This window comes from Misgurnus anguillicaudatus, chromosome 18, assembly GCF_027580225.2.
Source record: "Misgurnus anguillicaudatus chromosome 18, ASM2758022v2, whole genome shotgun sequence".
NCBI lineage: Eukaryota > Metazoa > Chordata > Actinopteri > Cypriniformes > Cobitidae > Misgurnus > Misgurnus anguillicaudatus.
The window spans coordinates 26,728,436-26,753,670 of NC_073354.2; the positions used below are offsets into that span (position 1 = coordinate 26,728,436).

At 39.0% G+C, this 25,235-nt stretch overlaps 2 long non-coding RNA genes across 2 annotated transcripts; both read right to left on the reverse strand.

The window, feature by feature from the left end:
• Positions 1-8,025: 8,025 nt before the first annotated feature.
• LOC141350593 (uncharacterized) lies at positions 8,026-9,343 on the reverse strand. The gene is made up of 4 exons (XR_012358690.1): positions 9,186-9,343; positions 8,674-8,760; positions 8,246-8,298; positions 8,026-8,069 (listed from the first exon to the last, which is right to left on the reverse strand). It is a non-coding gene; the product is annotated as an uncharacterized lncRNA (long non-coding RNA).
• Positions 9,344-21,060: 11,717 nt separating this feature from the next.
• LOC129422444 (uncharacterized) lies at positions 21,061-24,864 on the reverse strand. Its single transcript, XR_012358686.1, has 4 exons — positions 24,221-24,864; positions 23,758-23,822; positions 23,624-23,678; positions 21,061-23,020 (listed from the first exon to the last, which is right to left on the reverse strand). It is a non-coding gene; the product is annotated as an uncharacterized lncRNA (long non-coding RNA).
• Positions 24,865-25,235: the final 371 nt, after the last annotated feature.

Here is a 25,235-nt window from a genome sequence, read left to right on the forward strand (position 1 = left end):
TGTTTTTTTCTTTTTTTGTTTAAATGTAGCTTAAATAAATTGATCAAGTAAATTGAATGTATCATTCGTTTCAGTGATAGATTATGTTATAGATACCATGTTGCAGTTTTATAAGCCACACAGTTTTTGAGAAAAATTTGTATTTTTATTTCAATAAGCTGCATTTGTGTTACGTTAATATTTTGTTCTGTTAGCTTGGGCCATTTCAGGTAGACCTACCTTTGTTTATTTAATTTCAATTGACTATTTGTTTTGGCATCTTGTGCGCGCCTGTGTTCATGTGCGCTTTGTTGGCCGTGTGCTTTGTTGGCCGTGTGCGGCGCATTCTGAGCTGATGCGCACATCTGTATTTCCGAATGCCTTCCAGTTAATTAATAAAAGCGGGCTTTCTACACAAACAAATGTACATGTGTCATTTGTATGAAAAGAAATGATATTTTTAACGGTGTCGGACTCGGGTCGGGCTCGGACATAAATATCTTAATGCACTTCGGGCTCAAGTCGGGTTCGGGTACTCGGACAGAAAAATGCGGCCCGATCCGCACTCTAATTGGGAACTCGCTTAGAGAGACCAATCTGCTTCGTACTCTACTAAAACGCCAATGAACTTGGCATTGAGATATTTGCATAATGCTGGCGCCGCCCCGCCAGGTGCGTATATAAGGCACAGGTGCAAATATGGAAAAGCTTTTTCGCTTCGAAAGCCGGCATTATCTGCTACTGAGAAGCTACTCTCTGCTCTTCTGGGAAAGGTTGCTGAAGTTGATTGACAAGCAGTACTAACACAGCGGACGCTCGCAGTATTCCACTGCTCTGCATATTTTTTGTTTTGGACCCCATCTCGGCAGCGCAGGGAAACCGGTCGTCAGCAGCTCGCCCCGCCCGCTTAGCCGCTTCCCGTGAAAATCGGAAGTTTGTGGCCAGAGACGGGCAACCCGGAGTGGCAAAGGATCACTCTTCAGGAGACGGTGATTCGCTCCTTTCCCCGGTAGAGGGTGGGTGGAAAATCCTTGGTTTGCATCTGTTCCACCGGCTGTCCAGCCGGTACCCACTTAACCACACATAAGAGTGCATTCCTCTTTCCTCTCCAGGTCTCCGGAGGATCGAGAGAGCCGTGAGCGGGCACACCAGCTCACCCTACCTCTCCTCTATCGCCAGCGGGTGTTTTTCCGGAGTCTGCACTCTCCGCGCAGGAGACCAGACGACCGTCACCCTCAGCGTGCTCAGGTCAGTGTCACACACACACATACTGTAGATGTTTATGCTGTCACAGCAGACGCACCGGCAGTCCTACCTGTCTCGCTTCGCTGCCCCACCGCGGGTACTTCGGTAGTGTCGTTAATTCTCCTCGTACGGCCCCTGGATGCTTCGCTTCAGTTCCCAGCCTGTCTCGTTGGGTTTTACGCACTATCCACCTCGGTTACGAAATACAATTACCGGCACTCCCCCAAATTCTCGGGCATTCGTTTCATTATAGTGAAAGCGTCCGATGCACATGTACTGCGTGCAAAAGTCGATCTCCTGCTGCCGAAGGACATTTCGAGCCGGTCCCTCTTACCAAGAATGATGATAGGGTTTTTCCAGTCTTTATCTCATAGTACCCAAAATATGCGGTGGGTTACGACCGATTTATTTACGCACCGGCTCTACAAATGTGATCCTTTAGGATGATACGCCGAGGCTCGTATTTCAATATTCAGATCGGTTTGCAGCCTTAGACCTGTAGACGTGTACTTCATGTGTCCATCTCCCCTCGCCTTAGACCGTTTTTCGCTCTGCGTTCGTGGGGTGGGCATATTAATACTAAGTACACCATTTGATCTGTCTCTCTCTCCCCGTGTCTCCATGAAAGTGCTAGTCATGGCATTAAAATCTCCGTGAGAGAGAGCGTTGTTCGCATTCTGCTTATATTTACATCAACTTATAATAGCTCGTTCTTGGCAGACGTGCGCGAACACAGAGATTTAATGCTTCGGCATCTTGCTCGTTTAAGTCATCAGGTCATCTGGGAAGAGAGCAACTTTGCCCCGTGCAGAGGATCCTTTAATCAGTATGGAAATAGACTCGATCGATTTATTGGTGTGTTTTATAAGAGTGCACACCCAGTCTATTCTGACTTGCCTCGGTTTAGTTCGAGGGAAGAACGCGGTCCCTCTGAAACAATTTCAGAAGCTCCTGGCATATGGCAGCAGCTGCGGCTGTGACGCTGCTCGAGCTGCTTCATATGAGACCGCTTCAGCATTGGTTTTACGATCGAGTCTCGAGGAGAGCGTGGCGCAACGGCATACACCGTGTAACCATTACACCTGCGTGCAATTTCTATTTTACCCCGTGGTCAGACCCAGCATTTCTGATAGCAAGATATGCCCCTGAGTCGGGTCTCCTGGCATTCTGTAGCACATGCGTTGCCCCCAGCACGGGATGAGCAGCCACGTATGACGGGCTTGCAGTTTCAGGGGTGTGCATAGCACCCCAACTGCCACGAGCGGTGCGCTGTATATCTGGGACTTGTACGCTCCGCTATGGAGATGCGAGGGAAGGATGTAATAGCCGACACCGACAACATTGCGACTGTTGCGTTATTTACCGTTAAGGCGGTTTTTGCGCTCTCGTCACCTGTCACATCTCGCTCGTCATCTCCTCCTTTGGAGTCAGGAGCATCTGAGGTCCCTTCATGCCATTTACATCCCGGGATCGCTCAATACAGCGGCATACGCGCTTCCAGAGCTGCGCGCCCCGGCGAATGGCGACTCCACCCCCAGACGGTCCAGCTAATTTGGAAGAAGTTTGGTCGTGCGCAGAGATCTATTTGCGTCACCGGACGATACCCACTGTCGCCTGTTTTATTCACTAACCGAGGGCAGCCTCGGCGTGGATGCGTTGGCACACAGCTGGCCGCGGGAGACGCGCAAATACGCGTTCACTCCAGTGAGCTTAATCACACAGACACAGAAGAGCAGAGGATGTCTCATTGGATAGTTGTTATTATCGCCCTTGCTTATAATCTGCAGGGCATTCCTTGTCCATTTAATTTGAGAGCTCACTCTACTAGAAGTGTTGCCTCATCTTGGGCACTCGCTCGTGGTTCCTCGCTAACAGACATCTGCAGAGCTGCTGGTTGGGCGACACCTAATACGTTCTTTAGATTTTACAGTGTTCGCGTCGAGCCTGTCTCCAGTCTCGCAGGTCGGCTTGCAGCCTCCGACTGCTGCTCCAAACTGAGCTCATTATGGAAGGCCATCAAGGCAAAAACGCGTAATAATTTGTTTTGCTTTCCTCCGCTGCCTTGGCAGCCTGATGTTGCGGAGCATCCGCTGCCAGCCTCTCACTAGCTGCATCCTCGCGAACCTGTGTTTGGCTCGGGCATCCACATTGCGTCCCACCGAGTTCCTTTGTGAGTATTTTTCCGTGGGGTTAATCCTACTAGCCCACGTTTCCCTCAGCAGAGCACTGCTTTGCTTACACAGCCACGGCTGTCATTTATACCTCAACTACGGTTGACTTTCGCCCACCAATAGCCCTTAACATGGCGGTGGCTTCCGCAGCGTCCCTATACCGCTCAGATAGGGCGCTTCCCAGTCGCTGGCACTACTGTGGGGTTAAAGGAACATCTAGTGCTTGGCCTTCTGCATTAAAATCTAATTCTCTTTATCCTTAAGTGGAACCGGAGGGCTTTACGCAGACACTGGAAGAGGTCAGCCCTCAGTGGCGTTTTGGTAGGGATTCCCAATTCGTCGGTCACGACGTGACGTCGTAGTGACCGACTGAAACAGTCCCGTCCCGTCGCCACAGGGCTGCTCCCTGCTGTTTATCGGCCGGTCACACTTTCCGGCTTTCTCAGCGAAATGAAGCTAATTTCCATATTTGCACCTGTGGCTTATATACGCACCTGGCGGGGCAGCGGCAGCATTATGCAAATATCTCAATGCCAAGTTTATTGGCGTTTTAGTAGAGTACGAAGCAGATTGGTCTCTCTAAGTGAGTTCCCAATTCGTCGGTCACGACGTGACGTCTCCGTTCCCTTCCTTCATGGAACGTGGGTTACATATGTAACCGAGACGTTTCCACTGTTATTGTAACAATATGCATTTGGCCCACAAACCAAAGACGAGTTAAGACATCCAATGCTAACTGAAAGCAATGAAAAGAAACTTCACAATCAATACAACTAAAGAGTTTAAATGTGTTTCTGCAAGATGTATTCCCTTGTGGAGGACACAAGCATTTCACTTCATTTTTGTTCAGCCAACCCAAAGATTTGGCTTAAATCTTTGTATTTGATATATAATGAAACATAACTGACTATTTGTGTTTGTACACTGTAAAAAGTAAAAAAAAATTAATGCTTCAGTGAAAAAGTTTGCTTAAGTTGAATTTTTTTTTACCTTAAGTTTTTCACTTAAGTGAGAAATGGTAAGTTTATAAAACAACGTTTTTATGTATTCCACTTAAAGTAGGCTAAGTTATATTAAACAACAGGTCTTTCTGGTTCTTGAATCTGATTGGCTAAGAGGCGTGCAATATTCTACTGATAACGGCACAGTAACCGCTTCACCTTTCGTATTATTTCGCCACCTAGTGAATGGAGGTCCTCTAAACAGGCTCATCATTTTTTTTCTGGAGCTATATCTCTTATCAGAACGCGAAAACACCGTGGAACTGCAGGTAAGCACCGCAGCTTTTAAATGTGGACATTTATTTTATCGTGACGTGACTATTAAAACATGTTATGAGATATCGCCACTGGTATATTTATAAGCAGCATGCAAAAACATCTCTCTGACACTTATAAAAAACAGTTTTATATAGTACTGACAAGAACGAAGTCTAATACTAACCTAGTGCTCGTATCGCGTTAAGATGAAATGGTAAACCAATAGTAATATTATAGAAGTATAGTTTTATTAACTTTTACCTCGCGCCAAAACAATAACAACACAAAAAACACTAAATATGAATAAGAAAACAAGTAATAGTTTTATCATGACACTAAATACTGCTGATTTGATCTCATTTTTGACCATCAAACACAGACAAGGCCAACATGAGAGCCAGGGAATCCCTGTCAGAGATGTAGCCCAGAGAGGGCGGTGGTCAGCGGGGCGAGTGAACACTGAGGTCCGCTCATGCTTTGGTTCTCATACGTACCGAATCTCACTAAGCAAACGTTCAAACAGGCGCTATCTTTACTAATCGACTGTAGATTTAAATATAATACATATATATTCTCGACTGAACTAATCTTAAAACTACACTTTGTGACCAAGAAACGTTAATATAAAGAAACGCCTATCCGTCCATTGAGTTATTATGACTTATGAGATTCAAAGCAGCCGAAAGTGTTACCTGTCATTCTGGCCGCCCTCAAATCAGTGGCAGAAGAAGTAGTTCCCAAACAAAGAGGCTTTTAAAATAACTCTGTTGTTGTTTTCTAGTTTTCGTTTTTCAAACGTGTGCCGTCGAACTGTTGTATAAAAGCAATATCGCTCTCGGAGTCGTGTGATATAGCTCTATATCATCACGGCTGTGATTGCCTACGGCCTCGTGCCTCTGACTGGCCTAATCACAGCCTGATGATATAGAGCTATATCACACTCCTACTCGAGCGATATTGCTTAAGTACAGAGCAGCATTCACTTTTTACAGTGTAAGGACACATCTGATTTTGCTAAATAGTACACACTTGTTGGTGCTGTCATAAATATGTTAAGGATCTTTACATTTTTAAGATTTTCCTCTGATGTTGATTTGTTCTCGGTGACCTAATTAAAAAATGTCTTACTGCCTGTGCAACATTGTGTTTAATATTTTTCGAGGCGGACACTACTTGAGTATTTTAAGTAAAATTTCCAAGCATCTGTGCTTCATCAGAGTGTTTGTCTTGGGAAAAAAATACTTTACTAAAAATGTTCACTACATTCTAAAGCATACAATCATACTGTGTTCTCCATTATGTTGCATATTAAAATGAATTTAATACCAAATTACATAAAAATTGTTCACTTTTACTCAAGAAAAGTAAAAGTACACAATTTTATGTAATTAGGTATTACATACATTTTAATATGCAATATAATTGAAAACACAGTTTGTTGAAAAGTGCTTTTCACTTAAGTAAAAGTAAAAACAATACTAGGTGTTTAATGTACTTAAATATTAAATATAAACCAAAAACTTGAAATTATGAAATGTGGTGGAGTGAAAATGATGATGCTTTGCTCTCATTCTTTCCCTCAGGGGGGTGGCAGAGAGTGGGAGAATATTGACCAGCAGGATAAGGTCACTTCTGACATTGAGATTGTGTGTATCGAATTTTTAGCCGACAAAATGTAAGGAAAGCGAGCGGCCCTGATGGGATTTCACCTGCCACCCTCAAGTACTGTGCTAGTCAGCTATTTCCAGTTTTTACAGACATTTTTAATCAATCAATTGTTTTATGTAGGGTTCCGAGTTGTTTTAAGTCATCAACTATTATTCCAGTGCCGAAGAAAGACAAAGCGGTGGACCTAAATGATTACAGACCAGTGGCCCTTACATCAGTGGTCATGAAATGTTTAGAGCGGTTGGTTCTGTCACATCTTAAACCTATCACGGCACCTTATCTTGATCCACTACAGTTTGCTTACAGGGCAAACCGTTCGGTAGATGATGCGGTCAATTTAGGACTGCATTATGCTCTGGACCATCTTGACTCTCCTGGCTCGTATGTAAGGATGTTGTCTGTGGATTTCAGTGCAGCCTTTAATACCATTCTACCCGAGCGATTGTGGGAAAAGCTGTTACTGTTGGGCATAGGACCCTCTATCTGTCGCTGGATTATGGATTTTCTTAGTGATAGACAACAGTATGTGCGGCTTGGACAGCACATGTCTGATTGTCGGACTACTAATATCGGAGCTCCTCAGGGGTGTGTGTTGTCACCATTTCTCTACTCACTGTACACTAATGATTGTACTTCTAATAATGATTCCATCAAGCTGATTAAATTTGCAGATGATACCACATTAGTCGGACTTATTAAAGGGAACGACGAGTCTGCTTACAGGCAGGAAGGGTCCAAATTGGTTGCCTGGTGTGATGACAACAACTTAGAGCTTAATCAGCAAAAGACTGTGGAAATGGTGATTGATTTTCGCAGGACACCAGCCACCCTTCCTCCTTTAATTATCAAGAGTACTGTTGTGAAAAAGGTGGAGTCTATTAAATTTTTAGGCACTGTCATTACAAATGACTTAAAATGGGAAGAAAATAGTTCCTCCATTCTTAAGAGAGCTCATAGTGGACTGTTTTTTCTAAGACAGTTAAATAAATTGAACGTTTCCAGCTCTGTTCGGTCCAGTTTTTACAGAGCCACTGTGGAAAGCCTTCTCTCAACATCCATTACTGTTTGGTTTGCTTCAGCACCAGCCCTGGCGAAGGTCAGACTACAGCGTATTGTGCGCACAGCAGAGAGGCTGACTGGACAGAGGCAGCTGTCACTTAATGGCTTATATGAGGCCAGAGTTAGGAAAAGGGCAGCTAAAATTGTTGCTGATCAGTCCCATCCAGCAAGTGACATTTTTAAGCTGCTTCCTTCAGGAAGAAGGTACAGAGCAGTGAGGACAAGGACCTCACGCCATCTAAATAGTTTTTTCCCAAGAGCCATTTCCCTTATGAATAGCTGATTTAGCACTGTTTTTAGTACCATTTGGACTATTTTATATTTAATTGATTGTCTCTGTCTTTGTGGCATGTTTTGGTATGTTGTATGTTGAGTTAGCCATATCAATTTCCTGTGTATCTGCTGATACATTTGGCGAATAAAGTGATTCTGATTGTGATACATACAGTCTTAGTCAATAAACTAAAAAAAACACAATGCAAATATACTGTAAGTTAATTCAGAGTGGAGTGATGTAGCGCATGAGTTTTGTTTGGTTTCTAAAAATGATATAAAAAAATATTGTGCACCTGTTGTGATTTCATAAATTGAATAATCTCAAAAATTTATTCAAGACAGTTTGTATAAGTAGAGATCAAAACAGACCTGCACGTTTGTTAAGCGTCAGTGGTTCACTTCTGATGTTTAACTGGAATAAAATAAAAAATTAAGTTTATTATTTCAATAAAATAACATAGACGGAATTTATTATTCACAAACACACTATTATTATTATGATGAATATATAACAATTTAGCATGTAAATTTACACTACTCTATGTTTATGTGTGTTATAAATGATAAAACATTGTAAATCAATCTTACATAGACAAGCAGGATTATAGAGAATCCCAGTAAACCAAATATTATGCGCGTTTCTGCGAAATGAAGACATTATTACAATCAAATCATTTTAGACAAAGAAAATATTTGCTCTGACAAAAAAATATGTAGCTGTCTACAAACATGAGTCACATGTGAAAAGTACAATTCCTATATTAAGGCTACTGAAAAACGTATTTCTCTCTACATGTGGGTTTAATCTACTGTAGGTCAAAGAGAGACAAAAATTATTCTGAGCCAATTTTTCAGATAAAGTAAACAAGGATGTTTTCTACTGTATCACTGGATAATACTGGAAATCATATAGAAAAATGTCATTAAACTGACCAAAGAAGACTTGTGCCTAAAAATTGCTGCAGAACTCATACAGAATTAAGCATACAGCAACATGCAATATAAAAATATTGTACCTCCACCGGCCATGTCTTTTTTTTGTTAAAGTGTGGAGACAGGATTCCTTGAGTGTACTTTTATATGTGTATCCGTATTCACTGTATCTGTAAATAGGAAAAGTCTCACATTAATTATAAACAAAAATAAAATGGCTTTTTTGTAAAATATACATAAATAGGCATAAACAGCATGACCCTAATATACAGTAATAAGAAGTTATTTACAGTTATCATTACAGCAAAGGGACCAATTATGCGTTTATGTTGTTTTTTATGTCAATAATAAACACAGTCATGCATAATAAAGCTGTATTTATTATCAAAGTAAAGTTTTTTGTAAAGAAGTGGTCATGTACAGTATATAAACTAAAATGCAAATGCATGTTTTACAGCAAACATTACCAAACAAAGTGTCATAATTTTGGCCAAAGAATTAACAGTATGCACATCCAACCAAGTTTAAAGTACAATTCTGTACTTCTACTTTACAGCACAATTCATAGAAAAAACCAATTCATTGGCGGTCTTACCTTGCCTCTGGAAAATATTCATCTGTCATCTAGTTTCTCACTGACTAACATTTGCTTCTCATCGCAACCATCCTAGAGTTTATTTATATCTGACAATTCAAACACGACTAGTATTTATTACCTTCCTTCTTCCTTGTTTCATAACCTCCATGTGTGACCCGGTGTTTATTCTTGCTCGAGAACATGACTGTGATAGTAGCATCCCCTTTTGAGAGAGTTCATGTGATTTTAAATGATTATGTGTGCGTTTCTTGAGCATGTTTGTAACAATTGGATCTCAAAAAACTTGTTTTTTTTTAAGCAAGTAAAACTTACTGCCAGTAACAACACAAAGAGCAGGGTTGACTCTTAGTTAAAAAAAATTTTGGTTTCACATTCTTTGTTACCTTGTTCGTAACATGTACTTGTGCACGAGACCATTACAGATGAACATGACAGCAGTTGAATGATTTTAAAGATAGAGGATGGTTCTGGCTGTTTCTTTGATTATGATACAATAACCAAAGTGTTTGGTTTTCACCTCAGTGTTTTAAATGTGAAATCATCTTAAAGCTATATAATTTATCCATCTGCACATTAACAAAAAATGTTCAGTTGTTACTTTAAGAAGCTAGACAGCTTCTAACGGACCTGACTTAAAAAAAATAATAAGCTAAAGGCAGACCAGTGATTTAATAGATGTGGTGAACACACTTTGTTTCTCTATCTATGCAGCCAGACAGCAACATTCCTTCATGTTTAAGATAAAGCCAAAACTATTGGCAGGGGATATGGTACAGTATGTAACAACAATAATGATAAATCATGATAATACTCTTACTCACTTAATACTATTAAAATGATGTTATTTGCAAGTAAGCTCTGGGATCGATTTGAGGGGCAATCCAAAGGGATCGCATCCCCTTTGAAAATAAAAACAAAAAGCATCCGGTCTGAACTGTCAGAAAAATATGACAAAAAATGGTCACAAGCTGTTACTGGGTCTCATATCTAAAAAGGCAAGAACCGACACCTGTACAAGCCCTCTATTTATTCTTGCTTTTAGGAACAAATGATGAGTTAAGGCATGTAATAATCACAAACTAATAAAGTCATCATCAATAACTACAGTACAATGTGACTTACTGTATGTGGATTCATACATGAAAAATTTCCACCTTACACTCTTAGAAATAAAGGTGCTTAAAAGGTTCCCCACAGCAATGCCATTGAACCATTTTTGTTTCTCACAAAACCATTCAATCAAAGGCTCATTGAAGAACCTTGTCTTTCATATATGTTCCCCACTCCCACAGAGAACTTTTTGTAAAAAATATTTATTCTAAAGATTTACTTTAAACAGATAAACAAACGTGAACAACAGTGGTCTCCTGTGGTCAAATAACACAATTGCAAAATATACAGTACTGCGTAAAAGTCTAATGCTGCGTTTACACCAACCGCGGTAGAAGGGTGAAGTCCGAGTGATTTCAATGTTAAGTCAATGTGAAGACGCGTTGACGCGCGTCCGGAGGTCCCGCGGTGCCGATGAGGCGTTTGACGCGGATGATACGTTTGACGCGGCGCGGAAGACGCGTTTCCACCTCATTTGCGCATCTAGCTCACGCAAAAGGCGCGAATTAAGCGTTGTGCGCGGTACGCGCAAATGATGCTTTTTGAGCATTTTGTGTTTGACGCGAATTGGCGGCTGACGCCCAAGTTGAAACATTTTTACTTTTACCAGGTTGCCTAATGTCCTCACTGACACTCTTCCAAGCGAGGTCCTTTTTATTCCTGTCTCAATAAAAATAAGAACTTGTGTTGTATAGCTCCGGGTGACTGCTTACGGACAATATCAAGCGTTCCTTCAGGTTGAATGAGTGACTCCAGACGGGGCTGCCGGCACAGCAGCAAGCAGGCTCCTGATTGGTTAACGCAACGCAAAATTCCGACAAAGTTTAAATGTTGGGCGTCAGTCGCAAATTCGCATCAAATGCACAAAAAGCACCATTTGCGCATACCGCGCCAGACCCTCAATTCGCACGAACTAGACGCGCGAATGAGGCGGAGTCGCGTCTTCCACGCCGCACCAAACACCTCATCCGCGAGACCTCCAGTCGCGCGTCAATGCGTCTTCACATTGACTTAACATTGAAATCACTCTTAAGACATCATAAGAAATAACTCAATAAGACATTGTTGATAACACAATTGCATGTACACTGTAAAAAAATTCTGTAGAAATTACAATGTTATTGCAGCTGGGTTGCCGGTAATTTACCGTAGATTTACATTTATGTTATTTACTAGCAAGAGTTTGTTCAAAGTTAAATGAATATTAAACATTTACAAGTCTTTATCTTTACAGAATAAAACTATACAATAACAGCCTCATGCAAAGCATTCTGGGAAAAAGAAATCATCATCAACCTTTTTCTGTTTTTTGCTTCAGATTTTGTTTCCCAGAATGTTTTGCCTGATGCTGTTTTTTTAGTTTTACTCTGTAAAGACAAAGACTTGTAAATGTTTAATGTTCATTTAACTTTGAACAAACTCGTGCCAGTAAATAACATAAATGTAAATCTACGGTAAATTACCAACAACCCAGCTGCAATTTCTACGGAACTTTTTTACAGTCACTGTAAAAAATTTGCTGTAATTATGCAGCTGGTTGCCAGTAACTTACTGTAGAAGATAAAGACTAAAAAGGTTTCATGATCATTTAACTTTAAACAAACTGTTGCCAGTAAATTACAAATGTAAAATCTACAGTAAGTTACTGGAAACTAGTTGCCAGTAATACCCAGTAATACCGTAATTTCTACAGAAATTTTTTACAGTGTTTTAATGATCTTTCTCAAGTGTGTAAATATTCAGAATGCTTACTGTATGCTGATGATATTGTGATTTTTTTACTCATTTCCTGTTGTCATAAATCCTAAATTAACATTCGACCTTTAGTGCTTACATGATTGGTTAAATAACCCTAACATCAATGTAAATGTAAAAACAACTGAATGTATGTATTTTCACTCACCTAGAAAAATTCTTTCTTATGCTAACCCTTACGGTGGCCGTCAGGGGTCACTGCCTTGCAATGAAAGAAAACACATGCAAGTAGAAAAAACACCAGCAAATCAAGAAAACATCTTCATCAGTTTGATAACACATACGCTCCAGATATCGCAACACATCCAAATACAAATTCTTACAACACGAACAAAAACAGAAACGTGTTCCAAATCTCACAACACGAACAATAACAGAAACGCGTTCCAAATCTCACAACACGAACAATAACAGAAACGCGTTCCAAATCTCACAACACGAACAATAACACAAACGCGCTGCAAATTGTTCAAACCACAACGGAAGTGTTTTAGGGGGATCACAAAAAGTGACGCACCGGTCTGAGAAGTGTTTGCAGTTTACATCGATCAAATGTAAGTTTTTCTTGTTTATTTTAATATCCTAATTGCATTTTTTTTAGCCTTTTCATTATTATTAGCCTATAGACTCAAATAACTTGACGAAATACATAATAAACTGTGAAACGTTGTGCTAGCTGGCTTAGTTACACAAATGTCACTAGATAGTGTTCTAGGAGGACAATAAATACCACATTCTTCATTAAAACAAGTAAAAATAACGTATGTGTGTGTGTTTACACACGTGTTTCTATGGGAGGTTTTTTGTGCTAATAATAGCTTATTGAACGTCTCACCAAACGTTTTGTGTGTGTGTGTGTTTTATTTTCAGGCAGCAAACATACTGTTTATAACTATATACAATAGTGTTAATTCAAGTTGTTTTTCATATTTTATGTACACATCTATCAGTTTTATATAATCTCTTTTATAAACTCTTTTATTATGTCTCAAACTTGTTTAATTTATATTGTGTGCTATGTGATTTTTCGAATAGTTAACATAATTATTTTGTATTTTGTCTTTTTATTCTTCTAGGAAAGCTAAAGGACCTGTTATTACAATGAGAGCATCCTGCCCAGATGCATAGTGTGATATGGTAGCATGATAGAAATGAACTGCAAGAGCCTGTAGAGAGGGATAAAGTCTACTACTGAGAGGAACACCACTGCCTTCCTTTACACATTTTACAAACTAACGCACCAAAATTAACCAGAGTTTTGGTAGGTAGGTATAAATTTGAGCTTGGGGCTTGGGTTAGACTGGTCTATCATTGTATCTATTCCAGAGCAAACTAAATATAAATTAAATTGTATTAAAAAAAACATTTGTTTACCAGCTTAAAACAACATAACATATAACAAATAACACATTTTCTAATTGTAACACAATTTTAAGTTAAAGTTAAGTATCAGGGCCATAATTTGTATTTTTCATTAGGAACAGCTTATGTTTTGTAGCCCAACTTCTGACGGTTTTGGATGCTGGTAGGTGAAAATCTGGTCATACAGATTTACAATGTTAATGCTAATCTGAGAATGGTGATTATTTGTAATTATTTCTCTTGATTCTTTGTAGACCACTGCATTGTATTTCATGTCATATCAGCGGCATATGAAGATGCATAAATCGGATTGACATTAAACATCTTGTTCAAAGATTTCTCTCCTGATTTTCTTACTGGAATCTGGTCCATATTTAGCCACCTCAGCCAGCTAAACCTTAAATGTAGTGAAGTTTACTACAACCAGAACATCAATCTTATCACTTTGACATGTACTTTATGACTTTTATTTGAATGAATAATACAGTTACTATAACACCTTACAATGTTGATACTTCTTTTTAGTTCCTGCTTAGAACTTCTCATAAAGGACAATGCTGTTAATAAACTTGCAGTAAAGCTGATTGATTGCCTATTTGTTTACTACATATACCATGGCTATATGCAAATACAGTAACAAAACTGTTTCTTTTCTATCATCCTTGGTAGGTTGTTATTTTCTATTTTTATCAAATTACTTACATTTTAAGATTATAAATCTTGCTGTTTCCTTTTCTTCCCTAAAATGAAAGAGTGTTTTTAAAGGAATTAAAGAAATTATTTTAAATATTCTCTCTTGAAAATGCAAATGAAAAATGCATTTGACGTTTAAAGCCTTTATTTTCATATGTATAGATACCTGTACAATGACATTCTTCCTTTTTTATTACCACATTGCATTCAACTGTGATTGTCATTAAATAATGAAGTAGAAAGAAACCTGTTATACAATATATGTTGTCTGTGCAGTGTAAGTGTGACATGCTTGCCAAGTATGCAGCGCATAATCAAAATGTGACCTCTGCATTTAACCCATCCCAGTAAGTGGTGAACACACACGGAGCAGTGGGCAGCTATTCTTTCAGTGCCCGGGGAGAAATTGGGTTTAAGGTGCCTCGTTTCAAGGACATCACAGTCGCAACCTGCCGGCAGAGACGGAAACTGGAACTGGCAACTTTCGGGTTACAAGTCCAACCCTCTAACCACTAGGCTATGACTATGTGTATCAAAACCTGCAGTATTGAACTAATGTTTGTGTAGAGATTAAAAAATGACAGTGATATTGTGGTCAATTAATGTTTTTGACATATTGAACACTGATGGCTGCTGGATAAAACTGTTCCTCAATCTTTACGTCCTGTAGCTTACACTTCTGTATGTATTGCCAGAGGATGTAGGTGGAAACAGTTTGGTATAAATGGGCATTTTAACAATGGAACCGGCTCCTTTCTGTACTGGTAGACCTGCAGGAAGGCAGTGGTGTTCCTCTCAGTAGACTTTATCCCTCTCTACAGGCTCTTGCAGTTCATTTCTATCATGCTACCATATCACACTATGCATCTGGTCAGGATGCTCTCATTGTAATAACAGGTCCTTTAGCTTTCCTAGAAGAATAAAAAGACAAAATACAGAATAATTATGTTAACTATTCGTAAAATCACATAGCACACAATATAAATTAAACAAGTTTGAGACATAATAAAAGAGTTTATCAAAGAGATTATATAAAACTGATAAATGTGTAAATAAAATATGAAAAACAACTTGAATTAATACAATTGTATATAGTTATAAACAGTATGTTTGCTGCCTGAAAATAACACACACACACAAGACGTTTGGTTAGACGTTCAATAAGCTATTATTAGCACAAAAACCACACGCGTGTACACACAAACACACACGTTATTTTTACTTGTTTTAATGAAGAATGTGGTATTTATTGTCCTCCTAGAACACTATCTAGTGACATTTGTGTAACTAAGCCAGCTAACACAACGTTTCACAGTTTATTATGTATTTCGTCAAATTATTTGAGTCTATAGGCTAATAATAATGGAAAGGCTAAAAAATCCAATTAGGATATTAAAATAAACAAGAAAAACTTACATTTGATCAATGTAAACTCACAAAAGCTCTACGGACGAATTGAATGTAAACCGCAAACACTTCTCAGACTGGTGCGTCACTTTTTGTGACCCCCCTGAAACACTTCCGTTGTGGTTTGAACAATTTGCAGCGCGATTGTGTTATTGTTCGTGTTGTGAGATTTGGAACGCGTTTCTGTTTTTGTTCGTGTTGTGAGATTTGGAACGCGTTTCTGTTTTTGTTCGTGTTGTGAGATTTGGAACGCGTTTCTGTTTTTGTTCGTGTTGTAAGAATTTGCAACGCGTTTCTGTATTTGGATGTGTTGCGATATCTGCAGCGTATGTGTTGTCAAACTGATGAAGATGTTTTCTTGATTTGCTGGTGTTTTTTCTATTTGTATGTGTTTTCTTTCATTGCAAGGCAGTGACCCCTGACGGCCACCGTAACCCTATTACTTTTGCAAATCAAGATCTTGTTGTGACAAAGACCTATAAATATCTTGAAGATGTGACTTAATACACATCTTACATACTGGGATCACATTTCTGCTTTAACAAAAAACTGAATCAGAAATGTTTTGTGTATAACAAGATTAGATCATATCTTTCCTTTTCTGTTTCTGAAATTTACCTATAAAAGAAAAAGTAATGGTCCAAGAATACTGCCTTAAGGAACACCTTTATCACAGGCTAAAGATTGAGATATTACATGGTTAATTTTAAAAGATTGCGACCTGAAAAGAAAAAAGCATTTCTATCACAGATGAGGACAAATTAAATAAGTTTGTGATTCACTGTGTCAAAGGCTTTACGAAAGTCAATAAAAACAGCTCCACTTATGTGACCTTTATTAGGTGCATTACTATTTTTACAGAACAAATACGTAATGTCGACACAGTAGATTGCTTCGCACGGAAAGGGTGTTGACAGTGGTTGAACCAGTTATAAATTTCTAAATAATAAATTAACTGGTTATGCAGGTTTTTTGTCAAGCAACTTAAACATTGCTGGAAGTATTGATATAGGTCTATAGTTTGACACAAGAGTAGGATCATAATATATAACTATTTCTCAGTCTCTTTATTAGAATACAACCAGAAAATACAGGAAATGTGTATGTAGTATTAAAAACAGTATAAAAGTATAAGCTGAAGTGTATTTAGGGTAAACTCCCCTTTCACTTGAGCAATAGCAGGCAGCTGCAGGATCTCCTAAACTTAAATGAAATCAAATCCTAATTTCTAATCGAATGACTTCAGGATTCAGTCTCCTCAAAAAAAAGCTAAAGATGTGTTTTATGCCAATAGAGGTCACACTAAATACTTATATATATATATATCGTCGCTGTCCGATGAAACTCACGTATGTTCATTTTGCCGATTTTGAGATTTTTCGCCAGATTGAATGTCCAGGTTCATTTCCATATACAGTATGCGTCACATACCTAAATAGCCAATGAAAAGTTGTGAAATCATGTCATCTGATTTTCACGTACCCGTTTGGTGTCAAAGCTGTCAATCACGCCGCATATCTTCCGCCTGTGAAGCATCTCGCCGGTCTCGTAAAGTTTCATCGAACCTCAGCACTGGATATAGCCGAATAAACATGACAATAACTTTCCTTCGAGGTAAACGTTTCACCCGGACGCCAGACTAACATCTAGGAGTTACTTAATTACGGTAGGACTGTGCAAACAAAGTATCTGTCTAGCATTGGTGATATTTACGCTGGGGATTTCCCCACCACTTTTTGAAAGCATTTGGTTAAAATATTCTGAAAAATCAAGCGATGCTTAAGACTGGTTTTGTTTTCCAGGGTCACATATGTTGCGTTGTATGCTTATGGTGTGTTTTCTTGTACATATGTAATGAAATTCATTGTAATCATTTATTAAACGCGCTGCTGTTTTCTACGGTATGGTGCTTTGGCACTGTTCGGTTGAGCTGGTGTTGCAGGGACTTTGTTGAGTGTTTTATGCTGAGTATTTTCTTGTTGTTGACTAGCCTACGCTATGCCCATTTTTGATGCGCCGTTATTCAATATTTTTCCCATCCTGCAGTAATGTTTTTATCTGAACTTTTGTCCCCACAACTTTTCAACACAAACTGACGCCCCTGTTGTGTAGCATTACCATGTCAGTGTATTGATTCATTGTCCCTTAATGGTTTGCAAGAGACATTTAATACACTTTTAATTAATATTAAATAAAGTAAGCGTATTTAACCAAGACGTAGGCTATTTAATAAACTGAGCGTATTCATCTGTCAATACGAAACGCGACTTGGGCATTCTAATTAATGATCGGAAGAACGCGTATCGATCAATGTTACTGTAAAATATGCACGCATGTCCATTTAAACTCAATTTTGGTCAAATGTGGATTATATCATGACACTGGCAAGAATTTGGTTACATGTAAATATGCCGTACCAAGTATGACAACGCTACATTCAACTGCTTTTGATATACGGTGTTTTATATATATATATATATAATTAAAACAAACAATCAAACAAACAAAATATCTATTAAATCATTTGCCAGTGAGCAGGTTCAGAAATTAACATGTTTAATATTTAATAGCATTGTACAAAGAACAATATTTTATTTAATAATAAAATAATAATGAAAAAATAAAATTACACATCGGTTGCCTTATTAACCCTCTGGGGTCTAAGGGGTTTTTAGGGCCTGTAAGATTTTGTTCTGTGTTTTCTTGTATTCTGTGTATTTTTGTTATTTGAACTTGTATTTTGTTATCCTGCTCTGTTCTGACTTTTATTTTGAAATACATCATGCCATGTCACAGTTCACACTTTCTGTCTGTTTTGTATTTAAGTCACTTCCTGTACACCTGTTCCTGGCTGAATATTACACTCGTAAGCCCAGCCTGTTATTTTGCAACCTGTCTGAATCTGTTTATCTGTATTTGTATCCGTTACCTGTTAATCTGTTTTTGTATCGATATCTCTTCCTGTTTTGACCATTGCCTGTATTCGGGATTTTGCCTGTTTTGCCGCCTGCCTTGATATATTGCCTGTCTCTGGATTACGTTTTGTGGATTACCCTCTGGATATGTTTGCTGGCCCTTTTGGGATTTTACAATAAAACACCTTTTGCACATGGATTCACCTTTTCTTTGCTTTCTTTAAAGCCAATCCGTTACAGGGCCCTGGGGAAGATTTGACATGCAGTGACATTTGTGCTTTTTTCAGTTGCTTAAAAACATGTTAATGGCAAAATTCTCATAACACTGTGTTCATCACAAACTGGGCTACAATATCATATAATCAACATGTACGCACATGTTTGTATTTTTGAGAAAAAAATGTTTATGCTTGGTTTTTGAAAAAAAAGTCACTGATATAAGTCCACAAAACTAATTCTAAACATGTTTTCCCAAGACTTTTCAAAACAGGATCTAGTAGTCTAGAGTTTTTTCTTCAAAATGATGTGAAAATCATTCGGCCTACTCATTCACACATATATATATATATACATGTATATATATATAATGTGTGTGTATTTACATTATATTGAAAAGTAAACCATATCATGGTTTTACTACAGAGAAAGTTACATTCCTGATGAACATCCCCACAAGGCTCATTATGTGGCTCATTATGCAACCCTTTTGTCTCTCAGCTGTCAATCACTGATTATTCAGGAGCTTTTCCCCCTCCACGCATACAGCCTTTCCAAAGCAAAAGTGTCTTAGAAATTGTTAAACATTATCTTGCTTTATGTGAATGAGTAGGCCGAATGATTTTCACATCATTTTATATATATGTGTGTGTGTGTGTGTGTGTGTGTGTGTGTGTGTGTGTGTGTGTGTGTGTGTGTGTGTGTGTGTGTGTGTGTATGTTTATGTATATATGTATGTATATGTATATGTATATGTACATATATGTAAGTAAAAATGAATGGAGCAGCTCGCCAAATTGGTTGCAAGGCCACCGGAGTTTCTTTCTGTCTGACTGCTGCGCGTGGGTCTGCAGAATGCACACACGTCAGTGCCGTTTACATTCGGTTCCAGTCGGGTTAAAAAAAAATTTCACTAGTTCGGGTCGGACTCGGGTCTCGGGTTTTCTCGGGTTTGTCTCGGGTCGGGTCTTTCTTTTAAAAAAAATTATTTATGCACGTCGGGTTCGGGTATGAAGTGATTCGGGTCATTTCGGGTCGGGGACATTTCTTTGGACCCGAGAAGACCTCTACCACACAGTCAGTAGTAGATCTGCAGTCTATAATCAAATAAAACCTACACATAACAGAGCATCTAAAAAGATGTAAGACAACTACAAGCAAAAAGCACAGGTTCTTCACTAATATTCCCTGGGCTCAAATTGATAATGCAATATTGATCTACAATACACCAGAGCACATGCAACTACCTGTAATGGTAAGGGCTGTGACGTTTACCGACAACACGTGGTAGGTGGTGTGCGAATCGCAACCCACTGGGCCAGCTAACCAATCTGAGCATATTACGTATTTCTGAAAGTTGATTAAACTTGCAAATCTAAGTGCAACATATATTTTATTTGACAGTGTGTGAAAAATAATGTTTTTTTTAATGAAGCATGAGCATGTTACTGTGCGCCCCATAAACACAATCAAACCATCAAAAACAGCCGGTTTACTACCCTTTCCCAAGGTTACTTTCCCAAACATTTACAAGCAACAGACATGGCCTCCCATGCATCTGTGCTAATCCCATAGAGAATCCATCGTCACGTTTCTCATCTCAATTATGCAGCTGGGAAAGCAGGTGTTGCCCTGTGACTGGCTGTTGGCCACGCTTCAGACAAGCCTTCCGTCAAGCGTTAACGCTTCCGTCCCGCGCAAATGTACCTTAAAGGTGACATAGAATGATTGAACGGGGTATTTATCCTTGTTCTGTGATGTGACATGTAGACAAAAATGTTTTTGTTTGGGTCTGTAATGCCTTAGAAGCTTCCTAAAAACCTCTCTCAGATAGCTCTATTAAGGTGGGGGATTTTAAACAAGTGGTTTTGCACCTATTTGGCTCCCCCTACTGGCTTAATTTGCAATCTCATTACTGATTGGCTGACTTTGCTGCCACTTTAAAAATGTAGCCAATCATTTTAAAGTGAAGGGGCAGCAAGATGCCTGTGATGTCATAAGCATCAGTTTTTCAGATTGGGCTGTTTTATGGCTGACATTTCTAAAAGAGGAATTTCTATGAGACTGAGATGTTTAGCATGTCTAGCACTTTCTGTATGTTTGTGAATGCGGGTAGACTACCATTATTTAACAAAGACAAGGTAAAAATGGTTTTTCATTCTCTGTTCCCTTTAAGCATTTGGCATCTGACTATTTGGCTTCATATACCTGAACAGGCTTCGTCCAGCTCGCTTTTGCCAAACCAGAGCTGAGCTCCGTGTATGGTGCATGTGTGGAACTGAAGTCGAAAAACGGTGTCCCTCTCAGCAGCCTGAACACGTCTGTGATAACATTTTACTTACAGGAGAGAGAGAGAGAGAGAGAGAGAGAGAGAGAGAGAGAGAGAGAGAGAGAGAGAGAGAGAGAAACAGACGTGATGTTAAAGGAATACTTCACCAATTTAGCATTCAGCTTTGTATCAGTAGAAACCTGGCAGTATTTCTGAATGACCGTGTTTCCCTACCTCATGTCCCCGTGAGAGGAGAGATATCTGTATTCTGGTTGTGCAAAAAAAGTCCTCCGATGATGCAAAATGACGATTTTTGCGTCATCGGAGGAGATTTTGGCCAGAGGCAAAGACTACAGCCAGTATTAGGAGCTACTTCTGCATGTTTTTTTCCCCGTCCATAGGGGTTGGACTGCGAGTCCATTCGGAAAAGCCCGAATCAAAACGAGAGTCAGCCATCTTTAATCTTCGCTAAGCTAAGCTAACCTGGATCTTGCTTTGTGGAGAAAGCAGAGTAAACAAACCACGACGGCAGAGTGTAGTTTTGAAAACGGATGGCAGAAGGGGATTTTGTTGCTCAGGATGACCTGTTGCTCGAATCTGATGGTCGTGGTTACCTGTACGAGCCGCAATACAACGAGGAGCAGAACGGATGATCGAGGAACAAGAGGCTGCCACCGCGGCTGCTGTAGCCGAGGTGGGGCCGGTCTGGTGGTTTTACGTGCTCTCGCTGTGCGCCTCGCTGTTGCTCGAATCTGATGGTCGTGGTACCTGTACGAGCCGCAATACAACGAGGAACAGTTACGGATGATTGAGGAACAAGAGGCTGCCACCGCGGCTGCTGTAGCCGAGGTGGTGCCGGTCTGGTGGTGTGAGCGCTCTCGCTGTGCGCCTATGGACACCGAAAGAGAACCATATTGCTGTCGCGAATTTCAGCGATGGCATTTTCTTCTTGAACCCCGCAAGGAGAAATGGAGGCATGAGTATAAAGTGAGTATTTTGTTTTTCATGTCCGTCAGCTGAGCTATGGTTGTTATATTTACACCTATGTTAGCCTATTGTATGTGAAAATAGCTTGCATTGCTAACGTCATGCTTGCTGTTTTTAGACAATCGACTTACATCCTATCGTCATTTCTTGGAATGAGTTTTGCAAGGCGAAAGACTGGGGAAAGGACATCGACTTGTTTTACCTGCCTGTGTTCGTTGTCCAGGACATCAGACGTAGATATCCAGCTCCTCACGGACATTATAGCGAATATAAATAAACGAATGAAGCTCTGGACGAGCTATAAGTGTGAATTGTTTATGTTTTTTAATAAAAAGTTAAAACTCACATTGATTGTGGTTCGTGTTATAGTCCTTATTGCTGCTACATTAGAGTGACTGCAATTTGAGGAAAGCATTCTTGCCTTTTTTTTAAAGTTTAAGTCTAAATTGTGTAACAAACATAATATTTGGCTTTATTTTTAACCCAAATGATTTTGTAAAGTATGTAATGACAGCTAAATCACAGTAACAGTAATCATTGCGCCTCTACAAGTTTATAATGTATAAATTTGGTGTACAAAAGACAGAGTTAGATGAAGATATTTATTTTCTATTATTCACAAAGGAAAAATATTGTGTCACCAGTGAAAAGAACACATTAAAATAAACAATGACATAATTTACATCTAAAAATGTCCTGCACAAAATAAAAACAAAGCAAAAATATATACAAAAACATTGTGTATATATACACACAGTATAAAATAATATAAATATAAAGAGTGGTGGCAGAATCTGATTAGACACAGCAATAGGACTCAGGGAAGAGGTGATTATTATTATTATTATTAGAAAGTGTCAGTCTCAGAAGCGACTTTTGAAAGAAGTCGTGGCAGCCTCCTTTGATGGTTTAGGCACTGGTGCAATGTTGGGTGGCAGCGCAGGCTGTGGCAAGGCAAGTGAGGACGTTGGCACTTTGAACACAATGTTTGGATTGAGTCTTGTCAATGGCCTTCTGGATGAGTTCGTCTACAAACTGTGTGGTGTGTGGTATGAAGCTTTTCTTCAAGACCCACTGCTTGGATTTCTTGCAGAACATTTGGTTCAACTGTGCTTCTCCTGTAAAGGGTAGGAAATTAGATGAGATTCAACGTTACTGTCATTATGCAGAGTACAAGTACAAAAAAAAAAAACAAAGTGTAATTTGTTTCCAACCAGAACTGCAAAAAAAATTTAGTGCAGTTTAGACAGTAGTATAATGTTTGTTTACAGAAGGTGGTTAGAGTAATATAAACAAAATTTAACTGTGTGCAGTTTATTAGCTGTTACCTTGTAAGAGCAGAATAAATATGGATTTGTCAAATGAAGCATGTATGAACAACATGTACAGATATGTGCGATTTAGTAGCAGTAACCTAAAAGTAGTATAAATAATATTGATGTAGTGTATAAACTGAATATATTATAAGAAAAACACAATAAATATTCATATTCAGCAAGAACCATATAGATAAGATATGTACAGCTATGGGCAGTGTGGTACCATTGTAGTGCAGGAACTAACATTATAAGAGTAGTAATATAATATTATGTTTAAGATATGGTGTAGAATGGACTTCCACCGGCATTTCAGTACCTGCATGAAAATATGATTATTATCAATAAGTCTAGAAAAATCTTTTTTCCTAAAAAAAGAAACAAATTAAAAATCAAATGTCTTACCTCGACGTCCCCCTTACTGGTTGCACAGGAAAACCACATATGATTTATGACAGACCTATGAAAGATAATACAATTAGTGACTTTGAACCTTGCAAACCAATGTAAAGTCTCCCACATTACAAACCAACACTGACCTGGTCCATGCAAGGAGGATTTCATTGTTCTTTTATCCCCTTCTTCTGCATCTTCTTCCGGAAACCTGTGAGTAAATGCAGAACAATACTTTTGCATTACTTTCACCAAAATAACAGCAGAAGTTTGACTTTGCATGTAGTTTTTGAATTTATCAACACCACCATATCAATAAAGTCTGAATAAGAATATGGTACGTGTAGTAAGCATAAATATTATTGAATTAATAATGTACATCTCGCAAATGTATCTGCAGTTATCTCATATAACTTTACAGCAACAGGCTTGCGTGGTAAAGTAAAACTCTAGAAGTAGCTCGGTAGCTAACAGTTGTTTTATGTTGAGAAAAGCCAACTTATATGTCATTGTCTATCTAGCGTTACTTTGCTAACTTTACTGCTTACAACTGTATCACTATGTAAAGGCTACTGTGTGATCAGAAACGAGTATTAGCAAAAGTCTTACCTCTAACGTAGACTAATGCGTTTGATGCCAGATGGCCCCGGCTGTTCGTCGTGTCTGTGAAGGTACATATAGACGGAATCGCAGTGTCCTTTAGCGTGTTTCACTTCATTCCGAGTACATTGGGTTCGATATCATCCAGCTTGAAATGGAGACTGCAAACCCTCAGGTTTTTCAATTTTAACGCATCGTTGTCTTCTCTGAACTTTGCATGGTTGATAGCCCGCAGCCATTGTTTACACCGCGGCAAATGATGAAAACTTACTGCTTGTCCTTTCCCGGTTTTGGTTGAACATCCCGTTACAACGCAACGTATCATCATTTCAATGCGGAAAAGGTAGTATTTATAATAATATATCAACTAAATCGTTGCAGACGTGTCTGTAAAAGTTGTATTTAGCCGAGTTGAATCTCCCTCCCTCCCTCCTGCCGTCTCGAACCGCTAGGCGTGACTAGGGAGTGGCCTCGTAAAGCAGCGAAGCAATGCATTCTGGGACTTGGTGTTTTTCATCCACATGAGCAAAAAAACACATTTTCTGACTTTTCTCTGCCTAGAAGGCACCAATTTCTAAAGTAACTCCACAGTTCTACTACATAGGTGACACAATTTAATAATATATTCAAATTTCAATTGGATGAAGAATTCCTTTAATAATGGAAAAGGTCTATAGTTTTGACAGTTGTAATATATCAGAGTCAGATAAAAACATACCATTATGTCTCCTTTTAACAGGAGTGCCGGCTCAATAGTAACAATCAGCTTTCAGCTTCCAGAACCCTGCAAATCACTGCAAAACACACACAGACAGATGGAGAGAATCATTCTCAAGGAAATACCAGCGCTGTTAAGTCCAAAACCCAAGGCAGATGCAGGAAAAGTGGTTTCCCAAGGCACCATAACGCAAGGCCGTTATGTAAACGGACACATTTTTAACAGATAGACCTCTTAAACACAGGGCCCAAAACAATGTTTGCATCACGCAATAAGCAATATAAGCTGTTAATCTCCTATTAATTC